This window comes from Tyto alba, unplaced genomic scaffold, assembly GCF_018691265.1.
Source record: "Tyto alba isolate M040663 unplaced genomic scaffold, T.alba_DEE_v4.0 Super-Scaffold_44, whole genome shotgun sequence".
Taxonomy (NCBI): Eukaryota; Metazoa; Chordata; class Aves; order Strigiformes; family Tytonidae; genus Tyto; species Tyto alba.
This window is the reverse complement of record NW_024881320.1, coordinates 10,177,756-10,192,055: the sequence shown is the minus strand read 5'-3', so window position 1 is coordinate 10,192,055 and position 14,300 is coordinate 10,177,756. Positions and strand designations below refer to the sequence as shown.

At 38.6% G+C, this 14,300-nt stretch overlaps 1 long non-coding RNA gene across 1 annotated transcript; it reads right to left on the bottom strand.

Annotated features, from left to right (window-relative positions):
- Positions 1-273: 273 nt before the first annotated feature.
- Positions 274-14,267, bottom strand: LOC116965348. The gene is made up of 5 exons (XR_004409304.2): positions 14,154-14,267; positions 13,896-14,010; positions 9,522-9,624; positions 8,775-8,884; positions 274-2,865 (listed from the first exon to the last, which is right to left on the bottom strand). It is a non-coding gene; the product is annotated as an uncharacterized LOC116965348 (long non-coding RNA).
- Positions 14,268-14,300: the final 33 nt, after the last annotated feature.

The window sequence follows — 14,300 nt, the reverse complement described above, 5'->3', positions numbered from 1 at the left end:
TCAAATCTATCCTCTAAAGTTGGGGCAGAAAGAAATGACCTTTCAGTGGCTGGATATCATAGTATTTCTGCTTCTAAGCTTTCAATTGCTCCTGTAATTCTTCACCTTAATCTTTCCTTTTAATCTCCTTCCCTGCATCTCTTACAGTCTTTGGGAGCCTGATTCTTTTCAAGGTATTTAAGTGAATTATGAGGCAAATACCATATGGAAACATCTATCTGGAAACAGTTCCACTTAACATGGATCAGTTTTTCAAAGCAGGAGTTTGTGGCCTTTTACTGTAAGGGTTAATTGAGTTTATTTACAGCAAGCATATTAAACTAAACAGTTCAATGAATAAACATACTCCAAACAAATACAACCCTTTTCAGAATAAAATGTCACGTTCATGATGGCTATTGAATGGAATCTCTGACCAAAAAAACCTGAAACAACCCAAGTACTAGAAAATACAAATGTCTTGGAAGCAATGCGCTTGAATTAATGGAATTTTTGCGTGCAACAGCGAGTGTCTGAAGGTGGTGATTATAACCTGGGTGTTTTTTGTGGGTAGAGAGGTGGGCAGCAACAATCAAGCCTGTGGCATTTCTTGTATAAACATTTCTATCCGCAAATTGCCACACATGTCCTCAAACAAAGATAGCAATTAATTAACCAGGAGAGTCCATTTCAGCTCTTAAGGTGCTTATTCAGGATATTCAGGTCTTGCCTTGAGGATATTCAGGTCTTGCCTTGGCATTCACTTGTACTGAGAATGGATTCATGATGACATTTTTGTATTAAATTATTGAAATTTTGCATGTATCTATGTTGGTTTTACTGTAATCTATGAATCACTTGAACACCTAGTAATTTCCACTGTGAAAAGAAGTGGTAATGCATTTCAGGGATCCTGCCTTGCTATTGCCTGGTAACTGTACTTGAATTTGGAGCAGGGGGAAACTTTATTTGCTTTTCTTTTGGAGTGCACCTTTCCATGCCCTGGAATGTCTTTACAATAAAATAATCTTCAGGTAAACTAGTAAAAACTACAAACTCTCTGTATGGCCTGTTCAGGGATAATAAATACATCTGTATACACTTTGCACATACTTAGGCAGCGAACAGGTAGCTAATATCTAAAAAGCTTGAGGAAGATAGATGATGTAAACCCAGCTCATGCTCTCCTATAAACCCAATTCCTATATCCTGCTGGTGACTAACCTACGGGCTGTCAGCTTCTAGGGCTTGGTAGTTAGCAGAAGTTACAGTGCTATAGGGTGGTTCTTCCGGTGCCACGCTGGCTTTATTGTACCAGCCCAAATGTTGGATTAACATCCAATGCCCTGTCTCCTTCAGGAATTAATAGGCACAGTCAGAGGTGCTCTACCTGGTATCCTCTTGCAACGATTTTACCCTGTTTCCATTTGTTGCCTCCTGTAATCAGTTATTTTCTTGTTTTATTTTTTTCTTTAGTCCTTTCAGATTTATAGGTTGTCCTGGGGTCAGATTAATGTCTGGTTGTAGCCTGGAGAACAGCCAGTCCATCAGGAGAACTTTCTGTAATTCTTTGTAATTATATGCTAGCTTTTGTCAAATGCATGCCAAGCTAATGAAGGTAACCACAGAAAAATGGAAGGAACCTCTGAAGGTCACCTGGCCCAGCTCCTGCTGCCAGCAATGAAGATGTGATGACCTGGACTGCACAGGGCTGAAGGAGACCTACTCAAGGAAGAGAATGTAGATCTTCAGTTCTTGCTTATACCTTACACTGCTAATTTTTGCAGGTTTTAAGATATACAGTGATAGAGTCAGAGAATTAGGCATGGAATATACTCTTTCACTTCTGTTTTCACCCATACTTCAGTCATGCTGCCTGTAGGCTATACAGGGTGCTACCCCCCACAACATCCTTTTTTCTGTTTTGAATGGAAGATGTGGGGAGCAAAGAATGTAGTTCACTTTTGTGCAGAGCCCCTAGCTACCTCAGAGATGCAAACAAGGAATCCCCCTCCTTGCTGTGCAGGCCGCCCTTCCTGGCACCACCAGAGCTTGTGCTGGTCATGCTCTTGGGCTAAGCCTTCATTCCTCTTGTGCTACCCGTTGCATGTTTCAAGCACTGGATTTTACACAAAAAGTCAATCTATATTCTAGAAATCAAAAGCCATTTTGTGTAATATTTGCTATTAATTTTGTCCGCAGGTCAATTTTTTCAGCAACAGGGCTATATAGCCTCCAGAGAGGAAAAAGGATATAGATAACATTGGCCCTAGAAAGGATGTAATCAGACTTTATATTCAGCCTCCCACTAGAAACCTTGCCTCCATGAAAATCCAAATAAAAGCTGTAAAAGGATATGGAAAAGCATAACAGTAGCTTCAGAGCTCTCCTGCCTATTCCAGTACTTGTAGATCATGATCATGGTCTGTAGTCGTGCCATCTGCTGGTGGAGAGTTGCCATGGATATCATTTACATAAAAACCTCGCTGAATGACAGTTAAATATGATAATTAAAGAGCAAAAATTGTAATAATAATACCTAGAGTTTTCTGAAAACTATCATATAAATCGTCTAAAATTATAGCTCCAAAGGCTAACCTAGTGACAGTTTAGAGCAGGAACATATCTCTGAAACTTTTAGTGAATGATTTGTTTTTACGTGGTAGGTTTTGGAATTCTCTTGGGTTGTTTGTTGTTTGTGTGCGTGTGTGTGTGGTTTGTTTTTTTTTTTTTAAAAGCAGCTGAGTCTCACAGTGGGTGTGCAGTATGACTGGTCAAGGCAACTGAAATGAGAATTAAAAGAAAATTTTGTTGCGTGGGGACTGATTTGATCATTCTTCCCTTTTTTCAGCAGTTTCTGGTGTGGGTCCAAGCAATTCCAACCACCTACGAATAAGCACACTATCATGTTAGGGAATGAAGCACAGAAGCAAGGTGAAGCATCAGGTACTTTCTTAGTATAAATATTAATGATGATTATTATGGTAGTTATGATTGTCAAACTGTACAATCTGCTCTTCACATCTCTGTACCTGTCTACCACTCTTCATATATACTGATAGAAGTATCAGAAGACCAGTTCAAGGTAGACGACTGAGGAAACAGTATTGTAGCTTGATAACATGAAAAATTAACTTTGCTGAACTGTTGCTGTATTTTAAAACTGTTTATATGTGATGCTTTATCTCTTGTAATAATATCCAAGGGATTACAGAATCTTGTCTGTAGCAGCAGCAAAGTGTCTTGCAGGAAGTTTCTGGATACTAACACTCAGAGGATCTTACTGGTTCTGACAGTTACTCTGAAGGCTTTGCAGTGGTTTCCGTGCACTGCTTTGCACCCTGCTCAGATAGGTGCTCTACCTGCTCTAAAATTCTTTGAGCTGACAGAAGAGCAGATGTTGACTTGTACTTGTGTGCTCCTGCCAGAGCAGCTGGTTTAGTCCCATTCTGTGCCCCACTGAGCCATGCAGAGGTCTCAGGTGACTTTTTTTTTTTTAAGAGCCTAAAGGTTTGAGATACCTCAGAAACAAGGCACTAGAATGTGGATATTTTTGAAGCTCTTGCAAGAAAGGATGGCTGAACTGGTTCTTGACAAGAATACCAGGGAGTACAAAAGCAAAACCCAGGATGCAAAATGGGTTTCAAAAAAGCAAAGGGCAAGCGCACCATTGATGGTTATTTTGCACGGTATGCCAGCATTGACACAACTTTTTTTTGAATACACTGATGCAGAAAAGGATGCTGAAGGCTGTGACCAATAGGCAATGTGGGTAAGATACACCTGAGTGGCAACCTCTCCGAAATTTAGATACTGATTGAGATGGCATTGCAATATTTGCATTTCATCCCTGTGTTACCAGTCACCCTTCTATCCTGGTGCACTGCAGAACATTGAAGCAGCAGCATTACCTCTGTCTTTATTTTAAGTAATTCATATTTCATAGTATGACATACGCCTGGTAACTTTTATGCGTAGAGCTGGATGCCGCTGTCTTGAGCAGATGCAAGATAGTCTTTCATAGCTTCCTCCCACCCTTGTTCCAGACACTTAAAATGATAACCATGCTGTGATTCCAACAGCCTGGCCATGCCATTCCTCTCCTGTCCTCTTCCCAGTGCTGCCTCACTGGGCTACAAACTACACTGGTGACTGTGCCAGGCTCAGAAAATGTTTTGACAAACACGTCAGTACAGAGTAAGTATTCAGTAGCTGTACAGCACAGTGTGTACGTATTGTGTGCATAGTGCCTTCTGACCAAGTGACACATTTAATGCAAATGGTTTTTCTTGGTATAAAATCTAGCAAGGAATTCTTCATATAAAACTGTAGTGCAGCTATAAGCAAATTTGATTTATGAAATGCACATGATGTACAGCAGAAAGACTGAGACTTCGATACTGTTAACTCACTATGTGTCAGTCTTGCAAACATGCAGTGATTTTCAGATTTCTGCGCACGTCTGCAGGGGATATAAAATGGAATTCTAGATGTGGAATGTGCTCCAGCTTGGCACTTATATTAAAAGGTAAAGCTGCTTTGTCACTCACCTCTGGACACCATGGCTGCCCTATGTGACATAGCAAGAGAGACTGTTCTTGACGGGCATATTTTCCTGGGGCCTGCGACTCCTTGGAAACGGGCACTTTCTTTGTTTCCACATCATGTGGATCAGGGAATATGTCTTTCATATTAAGACTGCTAAAATATGTGTGTAGCTAGCCTCATCCTGTCGCATACCCAGTAACCAACTCTGCACCAGTTTCTGGAAACATAATTTATATTCTCTTGACCACTGCAATCTTGCATCTCTGACAGTATTGTAGAGGGATGAATGCAATTTCTAATGTGACCGTTAGAAGCTCTATCCAGTAAATACAAGCTGAGATACAACAGAATAGAAAATCCAGAATAACCTGTCATCTCAGTGCCTTCCTGCTGCCAAGACTGAAGGTGCTAAAAGTGAACTACTTACTTTTTTTGCAGTCTGAAGAAAATACATAGTTGTGGTATACACCAAAATATGAACTTACATAACTGGGATATGAACAAAGGATTTGATGAGCTATGTGGTCAGTGAGTCCAGGTGTTGGTAGCCTTCTGTAATTTCTGCTGTGTGCTTTGCCCTTTCCTACACTGAGTTCATGGTTTGGGTGCTCGAGCAGTCAAATTGAGTCAGTTACTGAATACACATCTTCTGCTTCAGGGATGGCAGGAAGCTAACTGAAAGGTATCTGATTTTTTCTGCTATTCAGATACTACCATTTTATTTCATTATAACCACCTGAAAAAATATTTAAGAGAAGAAAAAAAATGCTGCCAAAATAAACAACACTGTTTTGGTAGACATTCTGGGCAATTCCGGAAGGTAAGTGGCAAGTTACTTCACTGGCCACACCAAGTTACCAGTGAACAGCGGTGTTACTACAGGTTGTAGTTTAGAAAGTGCTGATAGACGCTTGTCCTCACTATGCCTGGCTGAGGCTTCTCTAACAGTAATGAGGAGGATGTAATCAAATACTGTGATTGATAGTGTTACACAGGGAAAAAGGCAATCCTTACTTGAGTTAATCTTGTCTTTAACCAGTCTCCCTATTTCTCTATTACCAGAAACATTCGACCTATTTGTTTTAAAAGTTATGAAGGAAGTTCACACGTTTATTTATCAATATTTATATGAGGAGGATAGTAAGAAAATTCAACCTGTTATAAAAAACTCAGTAGTTTCAGCCACAAGATGGAGTACCAGGCACATCTTCCCAGCTGAAGAAAATGTTACATGCTATTGTCTCCAAATCCTTCAGCACCTTTAAGAGGATCATTTGCTTCTCAGTTACTGAGATAGAATTGGAGAAAACAAAAACCAGAAATATCTAGTAGTTATGGTACAGAATTCATATATAAATCATCACAACCCACAAATGAAACTCTTACAGCTAATCTGATCAAGAAAAATAAAAATCAGTGATGCTTCTTTCTTAACTGTAATTAAATCTAGTCTTTAGACTCAGTTGCATCCTCTAGAGGTTTATGGAATTAAGTGACTTGAGGACAAGAAGGAAGGAAAGATTAAGAGAAGGGAAAAATTAAAGGGTGCCAAATAGGGACCTTGGGTTGCTCTTACAGAATCAGGTGTATCCTATGAGTAGTAAAACAGCAGAGGCAGCTCTAGCAGCTACCACAGTGAATTTAATACAGTAAAAATGCCAGTGAGCAGGACAGAAAGACAGTGGTTGCTCTGTATGTTCTCCTTCCAGCAATCTTTTTAGACACAATTTAGATAGCTTATTAAAAAGAAATTAATCAGTTAGGTCTGCCTGCAGTGTCACATTCTAGTGTACAGTCCTGTGTTCTGACAGTTAGAGAGCATCTATGTTTTCTTCTTGTTACTACTGTTCTCTTCAGTCTCCTTCTCATTCAGCTTCAAAGCGACATTAGACTCATATTAATTACAATAAAAGCTTTTATTTTTGTCCTCCGATAGAAAATTTCCTTGGCCAACATTCCTTTCTACTTTTTATAGTCATTTTGACATTGCAAAAAAGAATAAGCTCTTTAATAATATCTGTCTTCTTACAATTCTAGAGAATAGTGTGATGCCTTGAAGTTCTACCCTGCCCTGTTGTGTTTTGCCCCATAAATAATGGGCTGGTTACCACAGAAAGTCAATCCTCCTAATCAAAATAAGTTTGGTTTCTGTTTTGTTTTGTTTTGTTTTGTTTTCCTTAGAGCATAGCTGTACTAAGGAAACCTATGTTTGGATTTACCTCTGAAAAAATCCAGGTGACTCGCTGGTCATTCTTGACAAGAGATGCCTCCTGAACGTAGCTATGCTTTTAACTTGTACAGTATGTCCGGACCAATTCAGGAGAAAACATTAACAAGCTGAAAATGTTTTTACAATCAATTAGCTAACTTTTTTTTTGTCGCTTTCCCCTTATAATTAGATTCTCAGTAGCAGAAGTCCTCATTAAAGTGTCAGTGCATTTATGAACAGGCCGGTGACATCCCCACTTCTTTCAACTTAAGAACGTATATGTTTGTGTAACATATGAGCAGCACAATGGTACTACAGAAGTTAAACATCTGTAGCACTCATCTTTCATATATTGTTTATTCAAACAGCTCACTATATTAAAATAGTTGCTGTGAGGCTGGTGGATTAATAACGGATTAATGGTAACAAATATATTTTCTTAGCATTGTATAAGCTAACACTGTCTAAAACCAGCTATACGATGGGGCCTATGGGGTAGCCTAACATTTTTATTAGACCAATTACCATGTTATCTCTTCCCAGAAGTCCATTTTGCTTATATGTTCTTAAACATCAGTAATTTCCAAATCTAATTTGCGTGTAAGCTATTAGAGAAACTTTACTATATGTTCTTAGTGAGTTATTCAAAGTGGTGTTACAATTTAAAAAAAAAAAAAAAATTCAACTCAGTGCCTCTGATGTATCTGAAATGCTACTTGTAATTCAGAGAAGGTAATAGACCCATAGTGATTTTGTTTCCCCCTCTAAAAGGCTCCTCTGGGCTCTAGACTTTGCAAATCTCCTTGTTTAGAAAGAAAGGTGGGAATAAGCAGGTATTCAACAATTCTGAAATGCCTTTGGGGACTCTAATGAAGAATCAGTTGAATGCCTGGCAATTAACCAAACAGATAGATACGATCATCAGACTGTCTAAATAGGAAAAGAACAGTCCTGTGCTTGACAGGGACAAAAATCACTCCTGGAATCCACAGTTCGAGAAATCATTTGATAACCTGGAGAGGGATCTGAGAAGAGATATAGAAACAATGTAGAAATTGAAAAATGTGTGTTATAAAATGCTATTACGCAAAAGGATGACTTGCTCTTATATCTACAGTGAATTCTGTTGTCTCAGTCTTACACGTGAAGGAAAAAATAGCTGAAAGATAAAACTAAATACATTCAAGGGAGAAATAAGATGGATATATTTGTCAATGAGAGTAATTAATGACTGGAACAAGGAACTAACAACCTGTAGAGAGGGGATGTTCTAGCATGTTTTCCTAAGGGATGTTCTGGTTTAAATGACAAGTAATATCAGAAGTCACCTGGCTTCTATCTTACAGCAAGTTGTACCACATGATTACAGTAATCCCCTTGGCCCTATTTATCTGTGAAACGACAGAATATGTTTGTGCTGGATGCCCTAATCTGGACAGGATATATAAAAGGAGGATAGATATATAAGTCTAGGTTTTAAGATGAGAAACACACCTCTTGGAGGAAGGAAAAAAGAAAAAAGGAACCCAACAAACCTAAACCAGAAAAAGCTTGAATCCCTACCTTTAGCCAGCTGTTTTGCATATACAGGCAAGCATATGCAGAATGTGTTTATACAAAACATGTATCAACAAAAAATTAATCTCTGCTTTTCTACGGCTCACGAAACACAGGTTTAACTTCTCACATAAGTAATAGCTGGCCAACATTAGCCAAGGAGTCTGTAGCTGCATGAAACAGATGACAATCCTATATAAAGGTGGATTTTATAATATGTATGTGTACATGGAAAAGTTTATGTCATTCTTTTTATTCTACTGCTTTTTCCTTTTGCCTTAGAGAAATGTATCTTCTGTTTTCTTTGCTGCTAAATACAGACAATGCATGCTAGCATTTGCTTTTGCACTTTAAAATGCTATGGTCCTCATAAAGCGCAATTAGTTTGTATGTGGTGTTGTGCTGGTTTACTGTATTGCCACTCCCGTTTGCATGCTAAATTGAGATACAGATGTTCCACTGTATTGTGTAATTTACTTACCAGGAGTGAATAGTTGCAAAACTGATGATACCATTTCCAGTCTCATGGTTAAGCGCTGCTCGCTTCTTGCCTACAGTCCCAATGTATCTTGCTGGAGGCACAGTTTAGCCCTGGGTAATTCAGAATTACTCAGCCACTGTCAGGGGGTCAGAATAGTTCCATCCAATAGTTTTCCATATCTAGTATGCTTTCACAACATTAACTATCAAAACAAGTCTGTATTTGATAGATAAAATGTTTATGCTTATTGCCCAAAATCTACCTGAAGTAGATTGCCCATAGACAGTAAGTTTTGGAATTCCAGAGTTAGGACGGAGAGATCTAATGTACAGCTCACACCACTGCCTGCATCTACAGTTTTAATTAAAATAGAAAGACCTTCTAACTGTACTTTTGGTAGTGCTTTTTGGTCCTGAGTCTTCTTTTGTAGCAGTCTAAAGCATATAAGAATGAGTCAAAACATTAGGATCTAATTTCTATTGTATCTCACTTCTGGGTCCTGATCTGTGAATCCTACAGTTCCAGAGGTTGAAATTGATTGTGCCAGATATACACACAAATGGAACAGTTACAAATCCCCCCAATTAGAAAAACACTGTTGTTAATTTTATATAGAGAGATATACACTTGTATTAACATAGTACAATTGTCTGTTCTGCTCTTGAGTGTCTTGAAAGACTTTCTGGAAATCCAACAACAGCTAACAGGAAGAGCAGAAACAACCAGTTGCAGGGCTTCCCCACTTACTGAACCGGGCAAGTAGGTGCTCACAGTCCCCACAGATGCCTCGGCTCATTTGAGGACAGTTAGAACCTCATGGATCCAGCATCTTTTTCTCTCCACAGTTTGGCTAGTACAAGAAACAATTTTCAGGGATAAATATGGCTGTTACTTGTTCTTATAATCACCATTTTCATTACTGTGCTTATGCCAAGAGGATTCTTTTTGTTGGCCTTAGATTTTTGTTTAAAGACCAAAAGGGCTATATAACAAAACCTGAACTCGTATAAGTTCCTACTACTATTACCTTGCAAATAAAGGTCTATCTAGATTTTCTAGTGAAAGTAGATATTTAAGTATTATAAAACCAAATTCTGGGAAAAACAAAACCCAAATTTAACCTAGCTACTAAGGCATTCTGAAGCCTGCCTTAGAAGGGCTTGTATGCTGGCTAATTCCCTGGTGAACTTTGCTTTAGGTAGGACACTGTATATCTGTCAGTCTTAATATTAGAAAAGTTTAGTTAACATCTGGCTTTGCTATTTCAAAAGTCACACAAGAGATAAAAGTAGACCTTCCACAGTGATGATGGGGATAAAAAGTGCAATTCAGATTTTGCAGATGACAAATCACCCTCTAGTGGTGTGTATTTCAGCCCTCTGATGAGAGAGAATATATATACTCCCAAATTAGGTATCTAGAGTTGGGTGATACAGACTTTTTTCCAACTCACATCCATTTATATGTATATGAGCAGATGTCTACATCGTATAAAAATCCTGATACAAATTTGTTTGATTCATAGACCCCAAACAAATTCCTTTGTCTATTCTGCACTTGAGGACAGCTTGAGATGCCAAAGTATTTCTGGATAGCTGATCACATCACTTGATATTGACTGATCCGCTGAAGCAGTAGCTTCACTGCATCTTTTCTGAGTTTGCAGGTTTAACATTGGCATATGTAGTACAATTTAATCCTTACTCCTACTGGTTTCAAAAATCATCCCAAATTAAAAGATACTAATTTATCTGTTCACCTGAAATACCTCCCTACACACACAGTTCCAGACAAGTAGCTAAAATATGCTGTAACAAATACCAGTATAATTTATGACTTAGCAACAAGCTGTTTTGCAATTAATCCATAATGGTATATTTTCATATTATATAATCACAAACTCTATATTAATTTTGTCAGTTATTTCTATATTATACTCTTTAGGCTGGCTGCTGCCATGTCCCAAGAAATAGACACAGGGTTTTTTTCCTTGGAGAACTTTGAAGAACACAATGTTATAAACCTGAATAACTGGGAAAAGAAGAGCAAACTATTATTATTATTATTATTACTACTACTACTAAGCTCACATTTATGGCAAACACATAGGAAAGAAGTTATTTTTGTTTAAAAAAAAAAAAGATTTTTTCCTTCTTTCAGTTGAAACAGAGAACACAGATCTTGACAATTGTAAGTCCGAGCAATTGTTTTTTTTTTTTAAATTTGTTTAAGTCTCCAAACTTTGGAGACTGAACATATCTTGAAGAAGCAAAGGAAGAAATTATCCTGACATTCTTTCTTGGTTTAGATGCTTTTAATAATCTCTACCTGTCCTGTTTTGAGAATGGCTTTTTATGCTTTTGGATACGATTCACCTACCAGTTCTATTTCTAACAACCACACAGACAGTGACTGCATGCCTTCTCTCCAGTTCCTGTAACCCAGTGAATTCCAGAACTACAGACCATAACCTTGATTAGAATCCTAACAAAAAACAGCAACACCACCCCCTTCTATTACAGAATTATATTTAAAGAGATGTTTCATGATGCAGAGCTCACAACAAAAACAGACAAGAGCTGTCAGTGTCAAAATCAGTCCCATTAAAATTGTACACTTTATATTACTGATGATAATATGATTGCAATCAAATTAGGACAGGATTTAGTAGTAGTAGTATGCCATCTGTTTTGCTAATCAAGATCAGAGCTCCACTGTGAAAGGCAGACTTTGCCCTAAGGGTGTACAATCTAAATAGTACAGAAATTGAGATGTGAGTATTTAATTTCTTCCATACCTTTTGTTTTATTTCACTGGCTCAGTGGTCTACATGTAGTACTTTCAAGTACATCATGCTGTATCAGAGGCTCATTTGTACAAGCAACCTTAACCTGCTACTGAAAGCACTGAATACATCCTTGACATGTCTTTATCTTAAAAAAAAAAAAAAAAAGAAAAAATAGAGAAAAGGATGGTATTCTAACAGTGCAGCTTGTGTATTTGTTACTAGGGAAACAAACAGCAAAGAGAAAGAAACCCTCAGTGTCCTTGTCATTTGGATCTTTCAGTGGAGAAGCAGAGCTTGTGTTAAAACAATGGAAACATTGTTCAGCTTTCGGGATCCTTTGCTGTCCTCACTGAATGGCAGACACTTCTTTCTCCCCCTTGCCCATCTTGTCAAAGGAGAGTCACTTCTATATTCATGATTGGACTGCTGGTTATTTTTTTTATTCTTCATGTAGAGTTTAATTCCCTATTCCATGTGACCTGGCCAGTTCTTAACACCTAAACCAAGATCACAGCCTACCTCTCAAGGTAAACAGAAGAGAGAAACCTGATGTTGCATTCACACTGGTAGAAAAGCATATGCTACAGCACTAGTGATTTCAAGTTTGCACTTCAGTCAGTACTGAATTAGAGCATCAGCAAGACTTTAGAGAGTACAAGAGGTACTGCAGCATTTGCCACATTTCAGCATCAGGACCCTGTGATCCCTGACGAGGAGTGTGCACGTGTGGTATCACTGCCTTTGGGGTTTGGGGGTTGTGTACTGTGGTGGGAGCTTTGCCACCAGTTTCAGTGAACCAGTGAGGTGTCAGTCCACATAAGTCACGACTGATACCTCACTGGTTTCAGTCAGTCATGAGGTGTCAGTCGTGATTTACGTGGACTGACATCTCACTGTGTGGGTTGGGAGTACTGCCTGCAGGGATCAGTTATTTTTATTGTGACTTTGTGGTTGTTCCTTAATATTCCTTGTTCCTAATCCTCAAAAAAAAGGATAAAAGTTGGAACTGTGGTAAACATACTGTGGTATAGTACTTAGAACCTGTAAAATGCAATATAAACATTAACTGTTATTAGGAGGTTGGAGCAATTACTTCTAAAGCATATAGGAGTATTTTTATAGGCAACTGTACGGCAGCTGCGTAAATAGGGTATAGGATCAGGCATACCAGATGACAACGGCTGTCCATCTAGTCAGGAATCTGTTGACTAGATAAAGAAGAGTGGACTAAGAAATCTATCTTAAGGGAGAGTAGTAACGGGCCGCTCAAAATTAAGTAAAAGAAACAGCTTGTTAAAAATTTGTAAAATCCCTTTGTGGGATATTTTTAACAGGCTGGAGCTGTTTTTCAAGAAGCATCTCAATTATGTACTCTCTGCACTGTATCAGATTTAGTGTAATTTTCCTGCTAACCTATGATACATGCCTGCCTTCTTCTCCATTCCAATTGTTATCTTCTTGTATGTCTTTATCATATGCCTCATCTAACTCATCTGTGGGAACTGGATTAGGAAGCTTGATTTGATGCACTCTGAAGTGTAGCTAAGTAAATCAAAAGGATTATCACATTTCTTCTTTGAACAAGACTACAGCTACCAGCACTGGAGCTAGAGAGACGATTGGAAAATTGCAATAAAAGCCCTACTGGAAATACTCTCACAGATGTTTGTTTCCTGCCATTTCACCAAAATATATTTCTTCATTATTGTGCATGACTTTTTTGTAGTTCTTCAAGAATGGCCATTAATTTGCCATTAAAAAGGAAGAACCATGTGACAAAAAATGTATAAACATATGAATATTAAAAAACGGACAGGCAGATTAAAATCAACTAGCATATAGTTTATTGATTATAGTCACTAGCTGAATTGTAATGGATTCAATTTCTCTAATATTCTGCAAAGTACCAAGGCCCCTTGGGTAAAAAAAAAATTTGCTAAAGATTTTTTTTAAAAAGATGTCACTACTGACAAGAAAAGGCAGCAAAGAAAATTTTATTGATGCTGCATTTCTGTAGCATGACAAGAGCCCTGCCTCAGGGTACAAAGTATAAATGACAGCTTGGTCACAGACTTCCTCAGTTTGTATCTCCATACCCTCTGCCCGTGGAAATAGAAGAGTACAGCCAAAATAAACTAGGGGCTAGCTTTTATTTACTTTTTTAAGGAAAACAGGGTCATTGCCAACAGACCTTGTATGCGAGTTGTATTTTCGCTTCCTTAATATTCAAACTTTTTATACCTTAAAACCGGTGTATTTTTTTCCTTTATACGCAACGAGCTCTTCACAAAGCTCCCTTTCTGGAAACACGTGCTCTGACCTATCCTACTTACCTTCCAATCTCCAACTGGGCTTTTGTTGTTAATACAGCACTGAACTTTTAACAGACCCGTGTCATTTTCCAGGGTTTTACCTACTTTCAGCAGAATCGTGGAAGACAAATACTCCCTGGTGAGGGAAAAAAAAAAAAAAAAAAAAAAAAGTCTGAGCAATCCTATATGGCTTATTGCAGTGCCTTCACATGAAAACCTCTCTGAAAACACCTCGGGATGAAATCATAACCGAGCCGGCTGCTTCGGCTGAGAATTTACCTCGTGTTCGTTTTGTTCCCCGCACCCCCCTCCCAGCCGCCGCGCCGCCACAGCGATGGGCGCCGCCGTCCCTCAGCGGGGGCCGGGCGGGCGACAGCCCCCAGCGCGCGCCGGCGCCGCTTCCCGCCTCGCACCGCCGCGCGCCCG